Source organism: Canis aureus, chromosome 11, assembly GCF_053574225.1.
Source record: "Canis aureus isolate CA01 chromosome 11, VMU_Caureus_v.1.0, whole genome shotgun sequence".
Taxonomy (NCBI): domain Eukaryota; kingdom Metazoa; phylum Chordata; class Mammalia; order Carnivora; family Canidae; genus Canis; species Canis aureus.
Genome location: NC_135621.1, coordinates 12780716 through 12804731, shown reverse-complemented (window position 1 = coordinate 12804731; position 24016 = coordinate 12780716). Strand labels below are relative to the sequence as shown.

Below are 24016 nucleotides of genomic sequence, written 5' to 3'. Positions count from 1 at the left end.
TTTGAACTACAGTGGCTGGCAGGCTTGAGTAGTTACAAAAGACTATGGCCTACAGAGGTATTTACTATCTGGTCCTTTACAGAAAAAGTTTGATGATCTCTTCCCAGCTCTGCCCTCCACCCGCAGCTACCAGCATAAAATGGGTGTGGGGGAAAATGCAGGCAACATTTGGGAGGATTAAGGAAGAAAGAGAGATCTAGAGCTTAGTGGAGGCCAGGGTGCTCCAGGGACTGATGGAAGGGATTTGCCATGGGAAGTCCACAGGGAGAGGGAATGGGCTGAGCACGTGGTGTGGTAAGACAGGGGCAGTGAAGAAGAGGAAGCACAGAAGAAATCCTAAGAAACCCTAAACTTGGTGTGTATAGGGATGAGATTAACTAGTTCTTTGCACTTTTATCTTGAGACAGAATCAGCTACAGTCTTAAAGAGCTTGTTACTTATGCAGACTCCCAGCCTCACCCAGAGAACGCCTGATTCAGTGGGAATGTTTTAACAAGCATCCCAGATGATTCAAATGCTTTGAGAAATACTGCTTCAGTGAATGAAAGAACTCCGCAAGAAGTCAGCTTGAATAGATCATGCCTTTAAAAGTAATCACTTATATGGGTAAGAGGTTGCTTTCTGGATTTTGATGGTTGTGTAGGCCTTCGGGAAGGGGCAGTGGCATTAGAGAGGAACTGGTGGGCTCTGTCTGCTAATACCAATGAGCTGCTGGTGGGGGAATGCTGCAGGCATCTGGAAAACTCAAGGAAAGGCATTGCCTAGGAGAGGGCATCAAAGGAGTTGGGGACGGAGGCCAAGGGTTTTAGTCCAGAGGATACCACCGATGGCCACATAATGGCCAGAGAATAGAGATACCTGCCTCTCCGTAATGACATGAGGATCTCAAGTGATACTTGACAGGCTCATGATCACCATAGGCAGGTGGCAGATCTAATATGTATTTGTGTTTTTTTCTGACCTTTGTTAAATTTGGCTTGTACCCCCCCCCCCCAAAACACACACACACTTCTATGGTCTTTTATAATTGTCCATTCCAACTCAGGGCCTACCACATCAAGGCCAAAGAAAAATGGCCTTTATAAGTGGTCCCCTGGACACCTACTTGGCTCAGTAATTACTTAACCAAGTATGTGTTACAGGAGGGACTTTGCATGGTGCTGCTAGGGCTGCTGAGATGAAGTCTGGTGTCTGTCATCGATAGTTTAACTGCTAGCAAAGGAAATGGACATACAAATCCTTACCCAATGGGGTGAAGAGAGGCCAAAGTCTTGGAAAACTTTATACGAAAAAGAAAAAAGATTACAAAGAGTTTGGACCTCTGGGTGGGAACTCTAGGTGTGCTTCATGGAGGGAGTAGCATTTGAGTTGGCCTTTGAGATGGATGTTTCTGTTTCTGGATGTGGCCTTCAGGATTTCCAGCTTGTTTAGGGGGCAAGGGGATTGGGGTCTCTCTGTACAAATAACTAACTTCAATCAGTGGTCTTGGAACTGACAGGAGGTTCCTGACCTGACTTCTAGTGCTGAGTAGGGGCCAAAATCCACCATCTGAAAAACCCTAAACCTCTACAGGGCAAAGCTTGCTACCAAATACAATTTGGGGGATGCCTGGGTGACTTAGAGGTTGAGAGTCTGCCTTTGACTCAGGGTGTGATCCTGGGATCCGGGATCAAGTCCCACATCGGGTTCCTTGCAGGGAGCTTGCTTCTCCCTCTGCCTGTGTCTCTACCTCTCTCTCTCTCTCTGTCTGTCTCTCATGAATAAATAAATAAAACCTTAAAAAAATTAAAAAACAAAACAAAACCCAAAAAGCAAATACAATTTGGATTACAGCCCCAGAATTGAAATTTAGAAATAGTTCCTGGCAATATTGCTGTCTTCCCTCCCTCCCCTAAGATCTTCTGTCCTCCATAGCAGGGCTTCTAAACCAGACAGTCATGTATGAGAAGTAGTGGGGGCTAGGATGGAGGGTGCGTTCTTCCTTTGGGCTGGGACAGTTGCATCCTGAAGCGCAGTGTCCTAAGTGGCATACTACTGACTCCAGACCACTTTTCCCTCTGTTAATTCCCCCTTTCTCAGTGGCACAGGCAGGATTTTTCTGCCCTAATACTCTCCTAAACCATGCTTAATCTGTTTGAATTTGGTCCATCTCACCTGCTAAATTAAGATATAGCCATGTTTGGGTCCATCTGGTGACCCCAGAGGGCCCCAGCTGAGGGATATTTGTGCTTGGGGCTTGGAGCTGAGAATTGTGTGGAGGAGGCACTGGGCTATTCCCCAGAGGAGCCTGTGGACTAGGTTTGCATTCAGTGGAGAGGAGACTGCAAGCAGAAGCCAAAAAGGCTGTTTGTTTTTTACATGGAACTCTGACACAAAGGGCCACAAGCAACATTGTTATGGGGTCCAGGTGAGCAAATGCTACCTAGGGTGCACGCAAACATTGCTAATCACTTCCAGAGCTAGTGCTTACAGAATCTTGAACAATTATAATGCACTCAGTTTGGGTCTTTCCCTTAGGTTAGATAAAAGGAACTTTTTTTCCTGATTTAAAAGAGTGTGCTACCTCAGTAGTTGCATTTTGGGGATCTCTGTAAGTTGCTTTCTGGGCATGGAAGCAGAATTCTCATGAAGGGCTGGGGTGAGATGCTACTCCAAATGATTGCTTTATGGCAAGCATCACTGATGAAGGTGGGATGCAAGAATATAAGAAGCTTGTTTTGAACACACATGAGATGACCTTGGATTGAGATGCCCATGAGATTGCCCTAAACACAAGCATGGGAGAACAGATTGCTGAGGTCCCTCCTGAAATGGTAGGAGAACACATGAATAAGATGTGAATTATTATTGTTATTGTAACCTCATTTGTACCCACTGGCCGGGGAGCCTTAGAGAAATTTGTTTTGTTTATAAATTTACGTGCATGTATATGAGATTGACACTGTTCCAGGAAAGAGTGTCACTCAACCCAGTTGCAAACACTGTAGCTATAGAGGCCTGTGAACAGGTGCCACACTTAGTATGAATATGGAACCTGCAATTATTTCTGTTTCCTAAGCCATTCTTGTCAATAAGTAGTAGTATGGCATAGGTACTTTCCCATCAAATGGGGTACATGGGTAAATTTTTGTTTGTAGACGATCTGCTTTTGTTTGTAGACAATCTGCTTGCCCCCTAGAACTGGAACTTTGTCATTTTGTTCATTTGTGTATCCCCAGTACCTAGAACAGGGCCTGGAGTTAGTAGGTGCTCAGTATTTGTGGATGAATGGATACATAACTTAACAAATGAAAACTTGGATTTTATGTTTGAGCTGGAAACCATCTGTCTCTTTTCTCAGATGCTGTTACTTCTGCCAAATATACCTGAGTCCCTTGCCTATCGTCAATTCCACTTTCTCAGGGTAGAAACTGTGGGTGGTTCCCAGGGTATTATGGGTCAGCATGTGGTTGTGGATTCTTACACAAACACAGAGGCCCCGGGCTTAGCAGATAGTCCCAAAAGCTCAGAAGGACTTTCAGGCATAATACTATAAAGTTCCTCTTCCTTAAAACATCTTACTTTTTTCCCATTATGAAAATAACACATGCTCATTAAGTGAAGATTGGAAACAGTAGAAAAATCTGAAGGTCAAAACATTATCCATAATCCTTTTACTCAAAGACAAATCCATCCTTCTCTTTCTCCTGGATTACTGAAATAGCCTTTTAAACTTGACCCCCTTCCTTCTAGCCTAGCCACCCTCCAATCTAGTTGCAGGGCCAGGGAGAGATATTCCCAAAACACAGATCTTAAAACAATTCAAAGGCTTCCCATTGCCCTCAGTGTCCAAACCACTCGACAGGGTTGGCTCTGCTTATGTCTTCAGCTTCCTATTCCTCTGAGTCCCTATCATATGATGCTTGCGTCAAATGGAATTTCCTTCAATTCTTTGAATGAGCTGCACCCTCTCCTGCTGTCTCTGGTCTTTTTCACGAGCTGTTGACTCTGCTTAAAACTCTCCACCTTTCTTGGTTCTATGCTTTATCTCTTTGTTTCCGTGCCTGTGTTTATCTTTTTCTCCCTCTGATTTGGAATTTAGATACTACTTTCCTCCCTCAAACTCCATTCTTGACTGTCCTTCCCCATTGCCCTACCAAATCTGAGTTTCGAGGTCTTCCTGTTTGCTTAAAAACAAAAACAAAAACAAAAAAACACATAGATTTCTTCTACCATATAGCTCACTGAACAGTATTTTAGCTCGTTTGGAAGGTCTCTCTTTATCCTCAGTGCAGAGCTCACTTCCTATTTCATGTTACACAGCTCAATCAATATTTGTGGAGGTGAATTTAAATTGAATCATTGTTTACATTTAGAAACATTTCCTCTTAACCTTTGCTTTAATCATATGGTGTTTTCCATTCTACACAGATGTAAATTTTATGTTAGAGACCATATAGTATAAATGTAAATTTACATTCTACACAGATGTAAATTTTATGTGAGAGACCATATCGTATAAACATTTTATTATTGTGTTTTTTCCTAAACATTATAGGAAATATTTTCAATACTTACCCAGAAGACTTACCCAGTCTTCATAAACTTTATTTTTAATGACTGCATACTATTCCATCAAGTGAATATACTCTGGTTATCGTCTATTGTAGGACACTTAAGATTATTTTGCATGCTATAATTTGTTAATAATTAAAAAACCATCTTTGGATATTTTGGGGAATAAAACTTTTTCATATTTTGCATTATTTCCTTAAAACACCTAAAACAAAATTTTAAGATCTCTGGGCATTTGCATTTTTAATACATGTTGCCTAATTGCCTTTATAGTGTTATTTATCAATTTATATTGCCACCATCAACATACATGAGTGCTCATTTCATTCATCCTCAATAAAGTAACTTCTCACCAATTAAAAACTTTCAAAGAACATGTACCTCCCAAAGATAGCAGCACTAAGGACACAGGACCGACATTTGTCCCTCTTATCACTCCCTTCCAAGGGTAGTGTCTCAGTTCCATTTTAAGAGTTGAAACTTTCTCAACTCTCACCTCACTTGGCTGAGCAATCACTCCGAACATCTGTTTCTTCTTCTTAGGAGAGTGAGGTAGTTCTAAGTTTCTTCTTTTTATTCTATGTCAAACCCTTTAGATGTGAACCCAGGCCAATCTCTACTCCCATTTCCCAGTCCCATTTCCCATCAACATGCACATGCACACACACTTACCAATCAGTTAAAGTCCACTGTAGGGTAATATCCACTGAGACCACCTTCCCACTCAGCTTGTCTTTTTCTAGTCTCTGATTTCTTGGCTCTTCTCCATAATTCCTACCTTTTGCCTGCTTTCCTTCCTCCCTCCATTTTTCAACATTTTTCTATTAAGCACCTACTAGGCATAGTACACGTGCTGGGATGAATGGAAAATAAGGCAGCAAATCCTCCCTCTCACCTTCATGGAGTTTACATTCTAGTGGGTGTTCACATTCTAGATTAAAAACAAAAACAAACCCATATTAAAAAGTTACACATTGTGATGGGCATTATAAAGGGAACAAAGGCCAAGAGAGAGAATAAAGGATTTTAAAATAGAATCATACTCCCCCCCCATCTTCTCCCTTAACTCCTAACCATGCTTTGTTTTCTCTATAGCACTTACCACATCTGACAGAGTATGTATAATATTTCTTGGTTTGTTTGTTTATTGTCTGTGGCCACCAACTTGAATGTAAGCCCCAGGAGAGCAGGGGCTTTGCAGTTCACTGCTGCACCTGGCCCGCTGCTGGTTCTCAGTATCTGCTGGATGACTTCATTAGTGGAGGCTTTCTTGGGAGGTGTGCATGAAACTGGGGTTTGAGGATGAGAAAGAGCTGTTTGGGAAGAGAGGTGGTGTCAGAGTACAGGCACAGGAAACAGCTGGTGCCAAGGCTCTGGGGCAAGAAAAAGGATTGGAGAGCAGCCCAGAGTGGCTAAGTCAGCATGAGCAAGGCAGGCTGCAACACCAAATGATAAGGTTTGCCAGGGAGGTAGGACCCCTATCATGCCAGGCCTTATAGGCCCTGTTGTTTGGATTTCATTCTAAGGACAATGGGAAACCACTGAAAGCCTTGTCTTGGCATGATACCAGAATATGCTGCCCTGCTTTGGCAAAATATAACTACAGTATTTGTGTGTGGGGTGGGTGGGGTAGGATGGGGTAATTCACATGGTGAACTCTTGTGCATGAATTTGTCCTCTGTGACCCATATTCTTCCTATTGGGTGTGGAGTATCAAATTCCTTTCAAGCCTATTGTTTTAGGATCCTATAATTATAAGGCAACAAATGTAACTATATTCCCCCCTGTTCCCTTATGTTTCTGTGTTTCACCAGGATAAGAAACTACACTCCTGAAGCAGGGTCCAGACCTACCATTTTTAGGATGATGGTAGATCTGACACAGATTTGGTGACTGGGGGGACCATCTTTTGTTTTTTGTGATTTTATTTCATTTTATTTATTTGAGAGAGAGAGAGAACAAGAAGAGGAGGGGCAGAGGGAGAAGCAGTCTCCCCGCTGACCAGGGAGCCCGATGGGGCTCAATCCCAGGACCCTGGGATCATGACCTGAGCTGAAGGCCGACGCTTAAGCCACTGAGCCACCCAGGTGCCCCTGTTTTTTTTGTTTTTGGTTTTTTTTTTTTGTTTGTTTGTTTGTTTTTTTAATGTGAGGAGTGGAGTCATAGCTTTTCCTTGAACTCTACCATTTTGTCCAGCCTGGTTCATTTTCTCAGACCTGTTTGGGATCTAGATAAGAGTCTTATGAGGATTCAGGCCCTGTAAGAGCAAGAGAGGCCCCTTTAACAAGGGAGAGCCCCAGAAAGCTGGGCCAATGGAAAGGCGCACTGCCTCCCAGCCAGTCATATCTGGTGGCTGTCTTTTGGGGATACCTCCCTCCTGGCTTCTAACTCCTGCAGTTTTGGTGCTTATCCTTTAGCAACTCATCACAGCTTTTGGCTCATTCCAACTGGCACCTCTTCCTGTCACTCTCTTCCTGCAAACAACCTCCTTCTTGCCCATGTACTTGTCAGTTGGGTCTCCTTCGCCTCATCCTTTCCACTAAGAAATGCCAGCCATTCTGATCCAGCCTGCAGGCCTCCTTCAGAGAAGCCACTTTGTTAGCTGTCCCTGAGCGACCTATTTCTCTTTGCCCAATCCTAGGAGCCATGGGATAGATGGAGCTGGAGCTGGAAGGTGTGTAAGTAGCACAGAATAAAACAGTGTGACTGGACATTGGACAGCTGGCAGACTTAGGACACTAACATGGGGCACGTTAGGGATGCCATTTCCACTTTTCCTGGAGGGGAGAGAGAGATGGAGGGGTCCTTTTTGTTTTGTTTTTGATTGTGAGCAAATGGCCCTTCATAAATCCAATTATTGTAATTGAGTTAAATTTAAAACAGATCCAGTCTGGCACATAGTTAACAGAATACCTAACTGTTACTGGGAGTTGCATGGCACTTAGGCACACCCTGAAAGCAATTTACTGATTATTTTTTTTTATTTAGTTAAACCACACTTTGTATTTCTCATCTCACTTGACTTCTCTAGTGTCTATAATTGGCATAGATGGTATTACCATGGTGGTACTATATTAGTATCATACCAGCACATCATACTTTATGGCAATTATTATCCCATAGAGGAAATTAGACAGAGTCCACACATGTGATTAACAAGTGGAAGGGGTCAAATACTGTGTTTGATCCCAGTGTTCGTTCTGACTTTAGCCCACCGTCCTTTGAACAGTATCATTTGCATAATCACTTTTACCCAGCACACCTGAAAGTCAGGCTCTCATTTGCCAGCAGTAATGAGGGGCAGTGGCCATTCTTGCAGCAAAGTGAAATAGAGCCTTGGATTCTGGAAGCCCATAGTCTTAGGGTGGAAGGGTGGATGTGTGTGGAATAATCTTTGAAGGAGGTGGGGCTGACAGCACAACCTAAGTGCTCTATAGTTCCCTACCTCCACTTGACCCTGGCACCCAAAAAAGGCAGAACCAGTCTATACCAGAAGCATTCTTATTGTGCTATCAGGAAGAGGAAATTCCTTGGCTAAAGGATGGCCCCTGCCATTTGTATATTGCTCAGATATGCAGCAGTTCATTTTAAAACTAAAGAGGCATAAAGGTGCGTAAAGAATAGAGAGGGTCTAGCCTCTGGGTACCTGATTGTGGGGAATTGGGGAGAATGCTGAAGGAGGGTGGGGAGAGGTGGAGCAGTTAATGGGAGATATGTGTGGGAGAAGGGAGCGGAAGGGGAGATTGAAGAGAAGATGAATCCCATTTGCCAATGATACCACTGGCAGGACCATGTTACAAAAGATTAATCTTCTCGCTGGTCTTTTCTATTTTAGAGTGCCATGCCTATTCCTTTGGGAATAGGAGTTTTCTCCACTTTTTTCCTACCATGGAACTTCCATTAATTGGCTTGCCAAGGGCAGGGGTCACACTACCTCTGATGGCAATCAGAAGTGCTTAGTGGCTGATGGAGTAAGCTGCTTACTTCAGACAGATGGAACAGCAGTGGGAATGTGTACTCTATTTCATGGCAGTCATGTGAATGCTTTATTTTTCTTGGTCACTGAACTCGCGTATGACTGTAGAGAAGGTGACAAGAAAGTGTGAAAAGATGCTAAAGCCATTTGAGTAATCTGTTCTTTGCAGGCTTTGGAGCCCTGAATAAAAAGCTACTTCAGAATAGGTCAAATGGAAGACTGGCCAGTCACGGTTGCTATGGTAACCAACAAACATGTTTGTCTTTCAGAGGCCCTGCCCCTGAAGAGGATGATGGCTATTGTTATGAAATTTGTGAACTTCATCTGTTTCACCACTATTTATTTTCAAAGTTGCTAATAGTAATGAATTACTCATTACCTACAAACAGGCCATCTTTGCTCAGGTTTGGTGCTAACCCTAGCCCCTATGTTCCTTTCTCCTGTGGTCAGGGTCTGGTATGCGGTTCTGACCTCTCTCATAGCCTGCAGAGGCTCATGGGAACCATGGAAAAGCACACAGGAGTGTGGCAACGACGTGACCAGAGCCTGCGGTGTGACTCTCGCTACTGTGACTCTCATTTCCATTAAAAGGGGGATAAAAATATCTTCCCCTGGGATCCCTGGGTGGCGCAGCAGTTTAGCGCCTGCCTTTGGCCCAGGGCACGATCCTGGAGACCCGGGATCGAATCCCACGTCGAGCTCCCTGCATGGAGCCTGCTTCTCCCTCTGCCTATGTCTCTGCCCCTCTCTCTCTCTCTCTGTGACTATCATGAATAAATAAATAAAATCTTTAAAAAAAAAAAAAAATCTTCCCTACCCACCAAATGGGGTTTTGCAAAGTTATATGACACTTTAGAAATAAAACTGATTTGAAAATGTTTAGTGCATTATACTCACTTAAGAAAGAGTAGAATTAAAAAAAAAAAAAAAGAGTAGAATTTAACTTCTCAATCTCCAGATAGGATGCTTATTACAGATGACTAATATGTTTCCCCTTAAGTATCAATCCTAAGTGAGTGATAGTCGCTGCCTCTGTGTTGAGAAGGATTCTGAGGTTATATCTAAACTCAGCTGGCAATGATAGCAATCATTTAGTGATGTCTGCCACACATTGGGGCAGGAGGAGAAGTGGCTTCACAAGTGCTGTGTATGTGCCACCTTAGTTCAGGATGTTCCTCCATTGCTCCTAGAGTTGCATTTGGAGGTGGAGTATTCACTACTGCTCTGTAGCTTGTTTGGTCCTGGTCTGCCAGAACTGATTCATGGGAGATGAATTCCTAACATTTCAGGCTGAAACCTATAATGATTTTTGTTTTTTCAAAAAAAAATTTGATTTCTTGCTAGGAAAGTGAAACATGTTTGTTGTTGGAAGTTTGACAAATAACAGAGAAACAGACAAAAAATAAGAACAGCTCATAATCTCATCATTCCTGGATAACTTTAACATTTTGGAATGGATTTCTTGCCTTTTGATTTGATTTACTTATTTTTAAAAAATGATCACTGACTGCTGTGTGGAGAATGGATTATAGGCACATAATATGAGTGCAGAGAGACCCATTGAAAGGCTGTTACAGAAGTCTAGGGAAAAGATGTTGGTGTCCTGGGCTGAGGGGTAAGTGGCGGAGATGGTGAAAGGTTGTTAGATTTGGCATATATTTTGAACATAGAAACAATGGGACTTGCTGATGGGTTGGATGTAAGGAAGGCAGGCATGAAAAGGATGCTGTCCAATCTCATTTCCAGTGAAATGATGATCCATTTACAGGGGTGGAAAATAACAAGGGAGAAGCAGATGTGTGTGTGTATGTAGGGGAAATGCAGTGGTGGAAATCAAGAGTTTAGTTTTGGATATGAGAAGTTTGAGTGAAAATTTTATATCCTAGTGAAGATTTCGATATCCAGTTGGGCCCAGGCAGTTGGATATATGGTGGGAGCCCTGGGGAGAGGATGGGACTAGGGATTCTAATCTGAGGATCATCTGATTGAGAGGATGGAAAAGAGACCTGTCTAGGAAGTTAAATAAGATGGACAGGAAATCTGAGACTGAGACCTGAGGCCCTCCAATATGTGTCCATTGGAAAGAGGAGGAGGAGGAGGAGGACACATGTAAGAAACTGAAGGAGTGGCAAGTGACTAGGAAGAAAATTAGAAGAGAGTACAGTGCTCAGTAGCCAAGGGCAGAGGGTAGCTCAAGAGAAAGGAGTGCTCCCTCTCTCATGCATATTTTTACATGGAATATGTACATTTTTACATAGAATATGTACATTTTAACATAAATATAGTGGCTTTTTCATTTATCATGAACACTTCTTCATGCCCTTAAAAAAAAACCTTCTACCTTCTAAAATATTAAAAGTACCTTCTACCTTCTAAAATATTAAAGTAGTACATGCCTATGGATGTAACCTGCCAAAGAACATTCTTGTATGTACATCTTGTGTTTCCTTAGATTACATTTCTGAAATGGAATTACTGGTAGATATGTACATTTTTAAGGCTTTTGGTACATGTTGTCAAATTACCTTTTGGAAAGGTTGTATCAAAGCTGTGCACTCTAGCAGCAGTCAAATGAAACCAAGTATTTGGCAACCACTGCTACCATGAAAAAATCTCTTGCTCTCTCTCCCTCAGCTCCCCCCACCCCACATATATATAAAATACTATCTTGGCTCCCCCGCCCCCCCCCCCCCCATTTGCATGACTTGATTAATGGAGGTCAAGTATGTTTCAGCATCAGGCTTTTTGAGTGCAATCTGAGTGGTAACAGTGTTGATCCCTGTACCCAAACCTCCATAGTGTGAAACTATGAGTATAAATATCACCCAAGTCAGCCATTCAGGGCAAGAGGGCTGGGGGATGGGGGAGAGGAACAAAGCTGGTTCTGAGCCAGGTGGAGTAGATCTTGTCAGGAGGAGTGTGGAGTTCCTGTGGTTCCCACAACTTGCAACGCCTCCTCCCCTCCTGGCCTGACTTCCGCTGGGCCCAGCCTGGGAAAGGGCGTGGCCACTGAGGGGCAGAAGTAACTCTCCTAAGAGCAGCCTTGAAAAGCCAGATGGGAGAGGTTGTGGAAATCTCTGTTGCCAGTGAACAGCCCCAGTTGCTCAACTCAACAACAAGCGTGAGCCAGAGGGACACAGGCAAACTGCTGCACGGACGACGTCCCTTGCCGACTGTGTGGAGCCGAACACTGCAGTTGTGACAGGCCTTGGTCTCTGTGTGGAGACCTTAAGAATCCTCTGCCGAGCCTTTCTGGGCATCACTCCAGCTAAGGCGGGAAGACCCTGTGTGTTGTGAAACTGCGGCGGGGCCTGGCATCTTTCTGTTGGTCTGCAGCATTGCAAAGGACTGTTGCACCACGCTGTTATACTACAGATGTGGAAATGGTAGATACCGAGCTGATAGAAATCTCAAGAACATGTGGGACAAAAAGATAGGCAGAAAATGTGGATTGCAGCATTCTTGTATGTAATATTTCTCATTTCATAACGATGCCAATTAGAACAAGATATCTTAAAACAAAATGCAACCCAAAGGGGAAGAAAAGGCATCATCCTCATCCTTTGCTTTCTGGATGGCACCAAAACTTGTAGTATTTTCTATGGCAGTCAAGAAAGAATTTCTGGGAGAATTACAATCATGTAAATTACCACAGGCCCCAAATCCAAAGTAAATCGATGAAAATGGGAAATTTTCAACAGACATAAGACTGATATCCAGTCTTTTCAGATATTTTTCTTTTTAAATTATAAAATAATACATTTTTGTTATGAATCACTTGAATAATGGAGAAAAGTATAAAATAAAGCTAGTCTTCTCTTGCTCCCTCAAACCTTGTACTCATTCTCCAATGGTTTGGTATGTATTTCTCCAGAGCTTTGTTCATGCAATTACAAACATTTGCATAAGAGCATATAACGTGGCCTATGGATAGTATGTTTATCAAACTGCTAGCATATAGTCAGTACCGACTAGTACTGAAAAATATGTACCCAAACGTATCATTTCAACAACAAAAGAGTATACTATACAAATTCTACAACTGGTTTTAAATTTTATTTAAATGCAGTTTCTCTTTGCCTTTTGGCAGGTAGTTTAGTTTGATCCGTGCTTTATTAAGAAAATTTTTTGAGCAAAAGACTACCAAATTCATCCAACTATTATTTGTTGCCTACCAACTAAGTATCAGGCACTATTCAAGGTGCTGTGAGTAAATGAAATGATAAAAATCCTTGCCCTTGTGGAACGGACATCTTAGTGGAGGGTGGTAGACAATGAACAGGTATAAGACGTGGTATCAAAAAAAAAAAAAAAAAAAAAAGACATGGTATCCCAGATGTTGCTAGCAGGGAAGTAAGAGCTTTGCAAAAATAGGAAAACCCTCAATGAAAAAGTGACATTTGCATGGAGAGCTGGAGGGGGATGGGAGACTACCATGTGGATGTCTCAGGGAAGGGTATCCCAGGGAGAAGGAAGAGAAAGTACTCCTGTGTCTCTGCCTCTCTCTCAATCTCTGTGTCTATCATGAATAAATAAATAAATCTTTAAAAAAATAAAAAAATAATTATGTCAACATTGGAATCTACTCCAAAATATCTGTATGTTTGTTTTAATATAGTCATTATTTATAACAAAGTAAAATTGCTGGTCTTGTATGGTCCATCTCCCTGACATACACCAAGAATCTCTAAGAAAACACACAAGGTTGTTTTTTTAAAAATATTTATTTAATTAATTAATTAATTTATTTATTCATTCATTCATTCATGATAGACATAGAGAGAGAGAGAGAGAGAGAGGGGCAGAGACACAGGCAGAGGGAGAAGCAGGCTCCATGCCGGGAGCCCGACATGGGACTCGATCCCTGGACTCCAGGATTGCGCCCTGGGCCAAAGGCAGGCGCTAAACCGCTGAGCCACCCAGGGATCCTCCCCCCCCCCCTTTTTAAAGAGATTTATTTGTTTTAGAGAGAGAGCAGGAGAAGGAGGGGCAAAGAGAAAGAGAGAAAGAATCCCAAACAGACACTGTGCTGAGTGCAGAGCCCAATGCAGGGCTTGATCTCATGATCCTGAGATTATGACCTGAGCCGAAACCAAGAGTCGGTTGCTTAACCTACTGCATCACCCAGGTACCCCAACATATAAGGTTTTAAGACACTCCAGGCCCATGCCACTCCCAGTGTATTCCCAGGGCTTTAGCCTCCCAAGAAGAGCCCACTTATTTATAAACTGGCTGATTCCTGAAGCAGCTACATGCTCTCACAACCATGCTGTTTACCTGTGTTGAAGAGCAGGTGACAGGGTTGGGCTCTTAATGCTCTTCTCACCAGCTTGGGCTTTTCCATCTCTACCCCACAGTACAGGCCTTTCTTACAAAATGGAAATACCCTTCCTTCCTCTTGCCTTACGACATTCTACCTATCTTTGGCTTTTTAACCCATTGAAAACTTTCCTCAGATTTCAACCCCTATTCATGGTATCTAATGTTATCACTTCAAGTGATAGGTCATTCCAATTAATTCCTGGGGCATTTATATCCTATGGGGAAGTATAGTATACGTGGGGAAGAACAAAGCTTTAGAGTCAGCACAGCAGAGCCTTAGAATCAAATTTACTGAAGTTTTAATGCAAGTGCTGCCACTTCTTATCTGTGTGATGTTAGGCAACTTTCTTCATCTCTAGGTCTATAAAATGGAGTTAAAAGCAGGGCTGGCAGGATGATTAAGTAAAAAGCATATATGAAGCACCTAGCACAGTATATAGACATTTGATAAATGTTAGTTCTCTTTCCTCCTCTTCACCTCTTGATTTGTCACTTTTAATATTCTATCCTTTATGATTCTACTTTTGGAATTGTTAGATAGTCTATCTCTTGAACTAGACAAGAAAATCTTATAGGTTAGAAACCACATTTTGTATTTCTTGACATGCCCCAAAGCATCTATCATGGTGCCTGGAACATAGGAGATGATTAATAAATGTTTGTGGATAGACTGATTGATGGATTTCTTGACAAGGTTAAAGCTGAAGGACATACTGCTCTCTGGAATCAAGCACAGAGCAATGAGCTTCCAAAAGGAAAATGAGCCTCAGCATTAATGGAGGAAGGTCATTGCTCAGTGCCTGTGGGAGACATGCTGCTGATGGATGAGGAGGATGCTGGGCCACTCCGCTATGTGGGTTGCAGACCCTGCTGGCCAGCTACAGAATGGTTACCCAGCCAGACAGTGAGATCCTGATAACCCTGCCACAACTAAATTCATTTAGCAAAGCATTTCAACAGGCTAGTCACTGGAGCACATAGATTGATAGATTGCATAGCTGTTATTGTGTGCTTACAAGGGAAATTAGGAGTAATTAATGGGCTGGGGATCAATAGCAATACTATATCACTATCCTATATCACAGTGGATGATTTAATTTTCTTTCTGAGTTAAGGGGGATACACAAAGATAATTAAAATAGATGGATCAGAATTATAAACTACTAAATTTCTTGGTTTATATAAAAGTTTTAAATTTTAGGGGCACCTGGGTGGCTCAGTTGGTTGGTTAAGCATCAGACTCTTGGTTTCAGCTCAGATCATGATCTCATGGGTCATGGGATTAATCCTTATGCCATGCTCTACACTCAGTGAGGAGTTTGCTTAAAGATTTTCTCCTTCTGCCCTTACCCCTGTTCATGCTTGCTCTCCCTCTAAAATCAATCAGTCAATCAATCAATCCTTTAAAAAAGTTTTAATTTTTAGTTTCTCTTTACGTTTTGAAAAGATAGTGCACGTGCATGGTAACTCAGTACAAAATGATATAAGATGGTTGCTTTCCATAATCACTATTGTCTTGGGTGTTGTTTTAGAGGTGATGTTGTGTGCGTGGGGTAGGGTGGGGATGTAGCTAGAAGTAGTATTTTTTTTTTTAACTAAAAGTACTTTTAAGAATCCAAAAACTGGGGAAAGAATCCTAGAAGAGGGGTTCCCTGGGTGGCTCAGCGGTTTGGCGCCTGCCTTGGGCCCGCGGCGTGATCCTGGAGTCCCGGGATGGAGTCCCACATTGGGTTCCCTGCATGGAGCCTGCTTCTCCCTCTGCCTGTGTCTCTGCCTCTGTCTCTCATGAACAGATAAATAAAATCTTAAAAAAAAAAAATCCAAAAACTTCTTGCTGGTCTAATTTCCTAAATCTCTGTTGGCTAGCACAGTGGCTAGTCCGTTCAGTCCAAAATTCCTGGTCAACAATTGTTTGTTGATTGATTAGGATCTATGTTAGTAGTTTTTAAAATGATCTGCATTAGCCTTGTATATCTTGTTGAATTAACAAAGGCATACAATATTTGACATGTCTAGAAAATAGAGCATCTTAATTAATTCAAATGTATTGGTATAGTAATTTAAAACCACTGATGCAGAAACTGCTGTTTAAATATTCTCCACTGACGGAGGAGCTCTTTGGAAATATGTACCACCTGAGTTTAAATAAGGATTGGCTAATAAGTAAAAAAGATTTAAAATTTTTTTCAGAAAACATATGCAAATCAGTGTGATTATTAAAAGCTGCTATTTCAGGAGGCAGTATACTTTTATTGTGGTTTCCACTACTTCTATTATGGCTATTGCCTCTACTGCCAATATGACCATTTATTTAGTAAACAGTATGTACCAGTACCATGGAAGTATTTTACACATATTATCTCATTTAATCACATATAAGCGTTATCAGGTAAGCAATATTATCATTTGCATTTTATAGATGAGGAAACTGAGGTACAGAATGATTTCATAACTTGCTTATATTCACAAAGCTAATGAAATAGTGGAATGGGTATGGGGGCCCACGCTGAAACCAGAACATATACTTTCAGTCAATACTTCAAAGTCATCTCATTTCAAAATAGAACATTCCTATTGATCATCTTTCCTTTTTGCCAGATTTAGTTCCACATGACTTTTGGTTCTATCATCAAGTGAAATCCATCTTCAAAAAGAATGATGTTTTGTTAGTACTGTGGCTTTTCAAAAGGTATGTGTCAGTTTCTAAAATCAATTCAAAAAAAGCAACTCCCCAAATGCTTTGTATCATCAAAATGAGTGATCAGCTTCCTAAGGTTCCCACTTTAAAGGGGTAGTACCCATTTGTGTGAATATCCATGGGAGTTTGCTTTAAAAAATCTGTCCTTATATTTATTGTCATATCTCACATAGTTAATTTACTTAAATAACAGGGAATCGGGGCAGTTTCCTATTAGTTATATGATCAGAAAATACTAAACTGCCTATATTTCTTCATATTTCATCACTAGGGCTTTATGATCCAGATAGTCCTAGGCAGATCTGCAAATTATGCAAAGTGTGTCTTGCCACATCCCTTTCTTTCAGCACTTCCCTCTAATTATTTCTCCACTCTCCTCTCCTCACTCAAAAATGCCAAGAGTTCAGAGAGCCTCAGCAGCCAGATGTAGAGTCCTGAAGTTCAAGGTCCCACCCTGTTCCCTCCTCTCTGAGTGCTCTTTTCTTGTGCTTCAAAACGGTCCCTCTCTTTAGCCTCCTGAACAAAATCCTCTTCTTACAGGATATTCAACAGCATGTAACTTTTAGGAAAAAAGACAACAAGGTGTAAATGACTGATAGCTCTAGCTAAATATGGAGGTCCTGGCAGTAGCACTGCTATTTAGTAAAAGAAGCTTATTAGGTCAAAAGGAGTATATTCATTTTGGGCTGAATACCATTCTTGTCCTTCTTCAACTATAATAGATCCCACATTAGGACCTTTCTTGTCCTCCTTCATCTAATGCTAATCTGACATCTGCAGCTGGACATTTTTCAGTGATGATTCCAGAGACCTATTTTTACTTTTGGAGTATTGTGAGGGCACTTATTTATTTTGGTTGGCTAAAGATGGGGTTATTGGTTACAGACCCTGATGGGGACCAGAGTGCGGGTGGGAGGGGAGTCTTCCAAGGAGACTTTCAGATGTGTCCATGAGAAATACATTGAATTTATTATTCTGGAGAGTAGTGTTATGGAGGTGATGATTGTGATGATTGTTTTTTTTTTTTTTTAACCAGGAAGAAACTGAAAACCTTAAATGGTCTTCACCTTGTTGCTTCTAACAATGCTTTGGACTTAGAGGGTCTCTGGTTCAACTTTTCTGCCAGTTTCAAAGTGAAATAGTATTTGGGGCATGCCACCTAGTGGCAATAGCTTTTGGTTTATTGCTCATTTACCCTAGTAAACCTAAGGGTACCTAAGTACCCAAGACTCCTAGGCTTGAAAACCACATTAGAGGCCATCTGAGTCATCTTTTAGGTTTTATGAAGGCAGGCAAGGATATCACCCTTTCATGGACCTGAGAGAGAAAAGATAGGCAGTTTGAAACCACAGAGCTCAGAAGGCCACAGACTCCCAGTTCTCTGGTGGAACTGGTATGTGGTGGCTTCCCTCACTGGGACACAACCCTGGATCCCTACAGGCTTTTTGGTGGTCGCAGAAACAAATGCTTGGAAGAGGACAAGGCTCTTTCTGAGTCTTAGCCCTGACTTGACCCATGTCCTCTCTCTGACCTCTTTTCCTCCCTCGCCCTTCCCCCCCAAGCTCTTGGCTGCTTCCTTGTCTCTCAACGTTCCCTGCTGCTTTTACTGCTTTTCTTCCATGGTCATGCTTTATGTACCTAAGAATATAATACTTTTTAAAAGTTGCCATAGTTTCCTTTTTAAATTTTAGTTTTACTTTTTCTTCCTAAAGGGAAAAGGGTTCATGCTTAATTCAGGACACTTGGAAAACAGGGAAACCACCTACATACCATCTCAGAGATAATCATTGTTAACATTTTGGTAAAAATTCTTACAGTCTCTTTGTGTGTGTTTCTAAAAACAAAACCCAAAAATGATAGAAATACTTCTTTTCACCTAGTAATATATAACAAGCATTGTCTCATGTTAATAAATGTTCTTTTACTACATGATTTTAGCAACTATATTATAGGATATACCAAAATTGTTAAATTTGAGAAAAGTGAGAAGGTAGGGAATATTTTAAATTCATAGTAATATTCAGTTAATACTTTATTGAGCATCTATTGTGTGTTATGCTCTTGTCCAAGGCAATTTTCATATTCATAATCACATTTAACCTTCACAAGATCCCTATAACCCCCTATGAAGTATTGATGACATTTTGTAGAAGAGGAAAATGAAGGTCTGAGAAGTTAAGTAGCTTGCCCAAGATCACACAATTTGTAAGAGGGCACACAGCAAGAAAACTTTGGTCTCTAGATCCACAGTCTCTCAGCTGCTTCCTGAGGTCCTAACAGATACTGAGTGTGAACATAGTTTTTCTGAGCATTTCTCTTTCCCCTCATGATATTAATAGAGGTAACTGTCAAATGACTTTAGAGCCAAGGTAGAAAATGTAAAATAGGATATGAGAAAGTGACACGAGAGCCACCTAGGGAGAGACCCCTAGGTTTTCAAAGCTCCAGGAATAATAATTGTTAAGTACTCTATATACATTATTTAATTTTATTCTCATAACTCTGTGAAGTACATTCTATTATCTTATTTTAATGTTAGGGAAGTGGTTGGTCCAAGGTCACCCTGCTGATAGGTCGCAGAGGCACAATTAGAATGCAGTTTTGCAGTTTGTCCAACTCCAAAGCCTTCTCTGCTGCCATACGAACTCCTTCTTCATGTTAATTAGTTCTACTAAGAATTTTGGAGTTATATGGTCACAGGTCTCACCCCTGGTTTTAAAAGTGTGTTGAAGGGGATTATGTTTCAGATGAATGAAGGAGGAGAGAGAAGGAGACAGAAGACAAAAGTGAAACAAAGCCCAGAAAAAAATATTAAAAGCCTGAAAGAGTGCCAATTGCAATAAGGGGAAGATAGACAGACTAGCAATCTTCGATGCAAAAAGTTTGGAAAGCAATGCTGAGCTGTTGAAATAGTTGAAATTTCTGCTTTTTCTTGTTTTGTAAGCAAAGAAGAAACATATGAATAGTTGTTAGAAATGGTTTTTCCTCCATACAACAGTAGTACATTTTCCAAAAAATAATTAGCTCAAAATTCATTACTTATAATGAAACCAGTGAAACAGTCTTTCACATAGATTATTTCTCAAGTGATGTATGGTGAAAGATTAACAGCAATACTACTTTTCAGGATTGTGTCCATTTGAACTGCTCCTGTTTTGGTTTCTTAATCTCCAAAATAACATGGATAATATTCTGTATGTCATAGGTGTAAAAATTAGTGAATAAATACAAGAGCTTGGGGAGTGATTTAAGAGGAATATGTTAGTATTATATCCTCATTGCTATTCTCTCATTGCTAAGTCATGATGCTCTGATGGTGATACCATTAGGCATTGCCATGGAAACCAATGACATATGCCATCTTTTTCTCTGTGGCCTCTCTCCATCCTCCAGGCAGTTATAGAGGCTGCTACAAAAATAAGATTAACTCCCTCTGCTTACCATTTTCAAATTCTGTCACTGGTTTGCAAATGTCTTCTCTACCAAACTTTCCCTTGAATGCATCCCCAACCCTCTACCTCCACTCTTCTTCTCTTGTATTACGCCTTACTCTTTCTCATGGGTGTGATTCTGGGCCGCATATCTACCTTGTTCTTCCTTTCCTCCTTGTAAGTGAGGACAATCTTTGTTGATTCAACAAGTTGTTCCTTATCACTATTAATGTCTGCTTGGAGAAGCCAAACCCAACTTAAAGTTATCAGTTTTGTTACTACTGCCAATTACTGATGTTCCAATTTCTGTGTGGGTTTTGCTTCAACTTTTAAGAAGTCACCATAAATAGATAGCTCTAACTGTCTTAAAGAGTGAAATCAAGTAACACCAGTTACCCATCCATGGGGCATCAGACAGATATTATACCAGGCTGTCTCTATTAGTTAACATTTTATAAATGAGTTCAGTCAGACTTTTAAAAATCATATATTCTTTGTTCTTTTGAGAGCGATTTGGTGCATGAAGACAAGCTATTATTACAACACTTAATCTGGAGCAATGAAGCATATGCATTCCCTAGTGGGTATTGTAGCTTTTAGTTATCAGACTAATAGGATGAGACCTGACCCTACAGTAGCAGAAAACAGTATCTTACTTTGAAGAGAACATTCAGAACCAATGCTCTTGCAACTTTCTGCCAGCAGTCATTTTTTTCAGTGATGAACTGTACACCTTTTTCCCTCCCCTCCTTTTGAGTCACTTAAGATGAAAAACAGGAAAAGAAAGTAAGCGGATTTAATAGTTTTCCCATCCTCCAAATAACCCCCTTTAAACCATTCTCTTTTACTTCAGTTTCTTTTTCCCAGCAGGAGGCTAAGCTTCTAAGCTCTGACATCTTGCTCAGAGTAGCTGTGAGTACACAGAAGCACTACAACACTGTAGGAGCGGCTGGCTGTGCTGCTCTGACAGGGGAGAAGAACTGGGAGCTTGGCTGTGAAGTGGGTGCTCTTGAGGACACGTATCCCAGTCTTCAAAATCTCCGTACCTAGTCTGGCTCTAACTCCCGTGAAAGTGGGCCTGTATATCTCACAAAGTTCTCACCAGCCCCGACTTCGGAGGGTCAGTAGGGGCCATCCGGCAGTACCTGAGGCACCATCCTTCACTTGGGTTGCCATTCTGGGGCTCGAAGTGAGAGCCCTGAGTTGATGTTTGTCTCCAGCCTACTGGCCAATGCTCCTATGCACCTTTTCTCCCCTCTGCTAACAGATCTCACTTCTGGTTCTCATCCCAAATGCCAAGCTGAAGGCGGAACAAGTTGTTGCTTTGCTCTGTCATGCCCCAGCATTTGCAAGGGGCAGAGGACCAGATGCCAAGTAGGCTGAAGGCTCATTTAGTTCCTCTCTTTTTGCAGGCACAAAGGAACTAGAATGGATTGAATTTAACATTAAACTAAGCCAGAGGACAGTGAGCCATTTGCTTGGTGGCCTCTATGGGAATCTGCCCTTTTAGAGCAGAGGACAGGGGAGGGAGAGTGGCCCTTGTTCTTGCAGCATTTCTTACATTTCCTTTCCATCTTTCTCATTGGAATGAACCCTGCAACAATCTGTGCCAGGCACTGTAATTAGGGTGGTATAAAGTATTATATTACAAGGTTTCTTGACTCCTTTCTTCCATTGCATATAGACAATAACACTGTTATTATGTTACTATTACCTTTTTACAGTGATGAAAGGGAACTTGCATAATTATTTCATAGCTCTGCTCCTGAGCTCAGGGCTTATTAGATATTGAGACCTCAATAATGTTTGTTATTAAACTAGAATTTGACCAGTTCCAAGGTGTTAGTCTCCTCATCATGAGAACTTTGGACTGAGATCAAGGCAAGTATTTTCCTTAAAAGTATGGAGAGACTGACACATCACTAGTCTCTAGCAGTTCTTTGGGGGCTACTTTTCTGTCTTTGATACCAAACAGGATTGTAGAAGACGAAAAAGTTTTTCTTGGCTCTCTCAGAGTCCCTGGCTGAGTCTGGAAATTAAACTGACAAAGACAGATTAACAGGAAAGAAGCACACAAATGTAATGAATGTAAGTTTTATGTGATACGGAAGCCTTCATAAGGAAAGGAAGACCTGAAGAAACAGATCTATGTATCTTTTCTCTTTGATGAAAAGTGGGCAGTTGTAGAGATATATGATAAGTTAAAGAGTATGAGGTAAGTATATTAAACTAGGGGAAACTAGCAAGGCCTGCTTATTAGGACTCTTCCGGGCACCCTACGTTTTTGGAGATAAGAATGCTCCTTTCCTCTGGGTAGAGGGAGGGCACTCTCACATTAAGGATTTTATGACCCACTTCAGGGGAAAAGAGTTGGGAGCAGGGGAGCTCAGAGTGACTGACTTTCCTGCTGTTGCCCTTTTCTCAAACTCCTCCAGGTTAAAATATTTAATATGCCAAGGTGCCATATTTTGGGGTAGCGTGTTCTGAACTCCATTAGGGTCTGTCTTCCTTCTTTTTGTTGCTACTTGAATATAAAGGAGCTAAAAAATCTCTTCCAATTACTCTGCAATATCAGGTTTAATTTAAGCACACCCTAACAGGTTGATAGGTATTAACTTGTAAAGAAGGCTGTGTGGTCTGATATGTTGGCTTCAATCAGGGAAGATGGTTTCTTTACTGCAGTGCTTCCTTCTACTTTTAATATGCTAATATGCGTATTGGAGAGGTCCTAAAGGAGTTCATAAGTATTTCATCAATTCTAAGCAGTACTTTCCTCCCATATTTTATCATCTCTGAAGCTAGTATACTTCTTGGACAGTGGCATCTTACAGGGGCTGTTGGGAGGCAGCAGTTGAGACCTGCTCAACTGAGGTCACTGCTGGGCACATGTGAACTTGGTCACAGATGTTCCTATTGTCATCATATTAATTGAGTTAGATATCTTCTTAGAATGTATATGATGTTTAATTGCTCTTCAAAATGTCTTCAGAAAGATCACACCATAATCTGGCACTGAAATGAGAAGTTACTGTATATGCCAAGAGGTATGGAAACACAGCAATGGGGTGTATGTACGATGTTAGAGTGGCAAAACTTCAGTACTGCAGGGTTTACCATTCCATATTTTCTTGCAAAGCAATAACCAAGTGCCTGATAGAACTTAAGATAGGAAGATACGCTGTAGTTGGTGTATTTTGTTACTGATATAGATGCAAAAGGATTACCTGCCACATGCCAAGAAAGCAATAAAATTGAAATCCGAACTGCCAAGTCCCAGGAGAGCCTTGTTTCCTGCTTTTCCTTTCTTACTGGTACCTAATTGATAAGCTTTATAGATTTCATGAAACATATTACTGTGAAGTATTTCCAATCTTATTTGACCACAGATTCTTGTTTCCCCAGGAACATCTCTTGGAACGAGTGTTCGGTGGAATATAATCAAAATAATATGTAGCACTTATGATCAGCTAGTTACTATTTAAATATTTCATCTCTATTAACCAAATGAATCCTCACTACCATCTCATGATGGAGGTACTATTATTGTCTCTAGGCCACCATTAGCTGTATAGTAGAGTCAAGATTCAAATCCAGGTGGCTACAGAGCATGCATTCTTGACCAGTAGGGCACCAAGTGTGGGAAACTACATTCTAGCCCCAGACTAGGAGGTCGAAGGGGTGCTGCAAATCCGACCCATGGTTAAAAAATGAATAAATATCATAATTCCCACTGATTCTTAAAATATTTAGCAGGAATACTTGCAAGGAAAAAAAATTTCCTGCTTTTTGTTTATATTATGGATGCATCATTACCTTTTGTATATGTCTAAATGATTTGTACTCCCTCCAGGTTATGAAGATTAGGAGAAAAAGTCACTTTCAGTGGAAGACCGAATCGCTGCAGGTTTAACCTGAATAAAATACCAGACACAAGTGGAATAAGTATCAGCCCCAATGTAGGCCATATCTGAATGCTCTGAAAGGACCCATCACTTCATAGGTTGCTGCTCCAGTGAAAGAGAAGCCGGTGCTTTT

General features: G+C 41.2%; 2 long non-coding RNA genes across 7 annotated transcripts in view; one reads left to right on the top strand and one right to left on the bottom strand.

The window, feature by feature from the left end:
- LOC144323373 (uncharacterized) overlaps positions 1-24016 on the bottom strand; it is a 100882-nt gene that overhangs the window by 59390 nt on the left and 17476 nt on the right. For 2 of the 4 annotated variants that reach the window (XR_013388801.1, XR_013388798.1), the window contains exons 4-5: positions 5657-5867; positions 5391-5485 (exon numbers count right to left, since the gene is read on the bottom strand). The exons of 1 other annotated variant lie outside the window; for it this stretch is intronic. This is a non-coding gene — a long non-coding RNA (uncharacterized LOC144323373). The remainder of the gene's footprint in view (positions 1-5390; positions 5486-5656; positions 5868-24016) is intronic. One more of the 4 variants, XR_013388799.1, reaches the window with a different exon arrangement.
- The window catches only part of LOC144323375 (uncharacterized), a 142619-nt gene that overhangs the window by 101509 nt on the left and 17094 nt on the right, over positions 1-24016 (top strand). The gene's annotated exons all lie outside the window — the stretch shown is intronic.